Below are 3,828 nucleotides of genomic sequence, written 5' to 3' on the forward strand. Positions count from 1 at the left end.
GGTCAGACTGGAAGAGACCCTCATTGGAATTCCTGGAATGCTGCTGTCCATCATGGTAGAAAAAATACTGCACTAAATGCCCAAATGATCTGAGTTGGCAAAAGGCAGCTTCCTGTATTCCGACTTGTAGATTGTAGTAAAATCTGACATTTTCGGGGAAGGAGAAGAGTATTAAATTTTCCAGGAGGGCAGTGGGGTGATTTTAGAGAAGTGAGAGCACGGCATGTTTAGCTTACTTACTGTTGCCTACGCAAACTTCTTCTGTTTCTATTCCGCCCACAACTCAGTGTTCCTGTGAATTCCCATTCTCGTTATTCTTTGCATTGCTCATGCAATCTACTCCTGAAAATAACAGTGAAAGGTCAGGGTTGGCTGAAGGTATTTCGCTGCCTGGGGCAAACGACAAGATGGACAAACAGACACACACACAAATTGACGTGCACAAAAACTGGACTGGCAGCTGAATCCTGCTCCAATGCTGGCAGCAGGATTAGTTTAGGGCAGGTGTAAGGAACCTTTGGCCCTCCAGATATTTGTTGTTGTTGTTTAGACATTTAGTCGTGTCCTACTCTTCGTGACCCCATGGACCAGAGCACGCCAGGCACTCCTGTCTTCCACTGCCTCCCGCAGTTTGGTTAAACTCATGTTGGTAGCTTCAAGAACACTGTCTAACCATCTCGTCCTCTTCTCCTTGTGCCCTCCATCTTTACCAACATCAGGGTCTTTTCCAGGGAGTCTTCTCTTCTCATGAGGTGGCCAAAGTATTGGAGCCTCAGCTTCAGGATCTGTCCTTCCAGTGAGCACTCAGGGCTGATTTCCTTAAGAATGGATAGGTTTGATCTTCTTGCAGTCCATGGCACTCTCAAGAGTCTCCTCCAGCACCATAATTCAAAAGCATCAATTCTTTGGCGATCAGCCTTCTTTATGGTCCAGCTCTCACTTCCATACATCACTACTGGGAAAACCATAGCTTTAACTATACGGACCTTTGTTGGCAAGGTGATGTCTCTGCTTTTTAAAATGCTGATTTTTTAAAAGATAGTCCCTGGCCTTGCTTGCTGTGACACTGCGGCAGATTGGAGCTGTGGTTCAGCAACATCTGGAGAGCCCAAGGTTCCCTGCGCCTGGTTTAGGGGATGCATGACCGGCCTTAGTTCACATAGCTTTGATCTGCCACTGAGGGGAGTGGCTAGGGGGCTCAAGAACAGCATCTGCCACCTGAGGCAGATCATAGAATCGAGATTCAAAATGACCTTAACAGATTGGAGAACTGGGCACAAACTGACAACATGGATTTCAGTAAGGACAAATGTAAGGTTCTGCACTTAGGCAGGAAGAACCAGATACACAAGTGTAGAATGGGGGACACCTGGCTTACTAGCAGTACATGTGAAAAGGATCTAGGGGTCTTGGAGGACCAGAAGCTTAATATGAGGCAACAGTGGGTTGCAGAAGCAAATAAAAGCTAATGCTATTCTAGGCTGCATCAAAAGTAGTATAGTGTCCAAACAAAGGAAAGCAATAGTCCCACTCTATTCTGCCTTGGTCAGACCACACCTGGAAAACTTTGTTGAATTGTGGGGACCACAATTTAAGATGGATGTTGACAAGCTGGAACATGTGCAGAGGAGGGCAACCAAGATGATCAAGGGTCTGGAAACCAAGCCTTATGAGGAACGCTTGAAGGAGCTGGGTATGTTTTGCTTGGAAAAGAGGAGACTGAGAGGAGAGATGATAGCCATATTAAAATATCTCAAGGGCTGTCACATGGAGCAAGCATGTTTTCTCTTGCTCTGGAGGGTAGGACTCAAACCAATGGATTCAAGTTACAAGAAAGGACATTCCGACTGAACATCAGGAAGAACTTTCTGACAACAAGAGCGGTTTGACAGTGGAATGGTCTCCCTCAGGAGGTTGTGAACTCTCCTCCATTGGAGGTTTATGAGCAGATGTTGGATGGCCATCTGTCATGGACGCCTTGCAGGGGGTTGGAGCAGATGTCCTTGGGATCCCAGCTTGATGATTCTCAGACATTTATTAAAATATAACTAAGAAAAGCAAAGATTACAAACAAAGAAGACACAACGTTTTATCAAAGTATAAATAAAAGCAGCAGTCTATGTAATAAAATGGCATGTTAGAATTGCATACAGTGGTACCTCAGGTTAAGTACTTAATTCGTTCCGGAGGTCCATTCTTAACCTGAAACTGTTCTTAACCTGAGGTACCACTTTAGCTAATGGGGCCTCCTCCTGCTGCCACGCCGCCAAAGCACGATTTCTGTTCTCATCCTGAAGCAAAGTTCTTAACCTGAGGTACTATTTCTGGGTTAGTGGAGTTTGTAACCTGAAGCATATGTAACCTGAGGCGTATGTAACCCGAGGTACCACTGTACTTGGGTAGGCTTGCCAGAAGAAAACAAAAAAGTTTTTACCAGGTGCTAAAACAATACAGCAAAGATGCCTGCCTCATGTCAACAGGCAGGGAGTTCCACAGCATAGGTGCTGCCACTCTGAAGCATTGATTTGTTGCAAAAGCAGAATGAACATTATGCGGCACTCATAAGGGTTGGTGCCTGTGAGCACAAATGGCGTAAAGCGACCCTTCAAGTAAACTGGTCCCAAGCTATTGAGGGATATGCAGAGAGAGAGATCCCTGCCCCGATGAGCTTACAAGTTTAGGTTTTACAGAGGAGAGGGCAGGGTTAACGAGTATGAGTACTGGGAACTGCATATGAATATGGCTCTCCTGAAGCACGGACAACTCCATCTACCCATTGCAGACTAAGGAATATCCTGGTGCTGATTCACAACCGGGTAAACTTCGGGGTTTGGTTTGCTTGGTTTTTCGTACGGAAAGGCCCCGGAGAAAAGAGTTATCTAGAAAAAGGAACCAAACGCCTCTCACTTCTTTCTTCTCCGTTTACCAAAAGGGCACAACCGAGACGCTGATCAAACACAAATACTCCCGTCTGGAAAGCACCCCTCCCGCCTTCCTGTCGCTCTCTGAATCATCTGGGGGAGAATCTGTGCGCCGGGGTGCAGGGGCGCAGCCGGGGAGGGGGGCAGATCAAGTAAGGCAATAGAAATACTTAACTAACTGAACAATCACGTCCATTCTGGGTCCCCCCCCCCCTCCCAACAAAAGTCCTGCCGCCCCCCCCCCCAAGAAAAAATCCAGGCTCCGCCCACGCTGGGTTGGGAGACCTTGGCGTGGGAGAGAGATATTTGCGTCCAGACACCTGCACCAACCCGACGCTGCAAGAGGCTGTGATCTGCGACGATCAAGCTGATTCCAGGTCCCGATGAATGAAGTGGGCATAGATGCCTTGCCCTTGCCCTCCACCACCCTCCCCGGGGGGGGGGGGGGTCATGATGAAGCCGCGAGCATGCAATGGAAATACAATGCCAAGCAAGCGCGCGCACACACACACCCCCCTCCTCAAACCTCCCTCGTCCAGAGCACCTTCCTGAGGTGCAGGTGATGAACCTGGCCAGCAGGTGGCGGCAGATTACAAAACGAGCGAGGCAACTGGGGTCTGTCCGTATATAAGCAAAGGATTTTCGGGTTCCTTGGGGAAGAATGGGCGAAGAGCTGCTTTCGCTGTTCTTCCGCGTGCTGCGGTAGGTGGGAGCCTCTAGTGCCCCTAGGGGCACAAGGGCTGGAAGCTATCAGATTAGGGAGCTCGTGGGCATCTCATCCAGATCTATCTGCTAGCATAATTTAGGGGGAAGGGTTGTGGCCCAGTGACAGCAGCAGCTGCCTTGCACGCAGAAGGGCCCAGGTTCAATGCCTGGGATTTTCTGGAAGGGCTGGAAGAGAGAGCAC

At 48.6% G+C, this 3,828-nt stretch overlaps 1 long non-coding RNA gene across 1 annotated transcript; it reads right to left on the reverse strand.

Annotated features, from left to right (window-relative positions):
• On the reverse strand, nucleotides 1-3,402 carry LOC310680463. The gene is made up of 3 exons (XR_014512789.1): nucleotides 3,207-3,402; nucleotides 241-342; nucleotides 1-143 (listed from the first exon to the last, which is right to left on the reverse strand). It is a non-coding gene; the product is annotated as an uncharacterized lncRNA (long non-coding RNA).
• Between the last annotated feature and the right edge of the window lie 426 nt (nucleotides 3,403-3,828).

Source organism: Podarcis tiliguerta (assembly GCF_965153285.1).
Source record: "Podarcis tiliguerta genome assembly, chromosome: 6".
Lineage (NCBI taxonomy): Eukaryota > Metazoa > Chordata > Lepidosauria > Squamata > Lacertidae > Podarcis > Podarcis tiliguerta.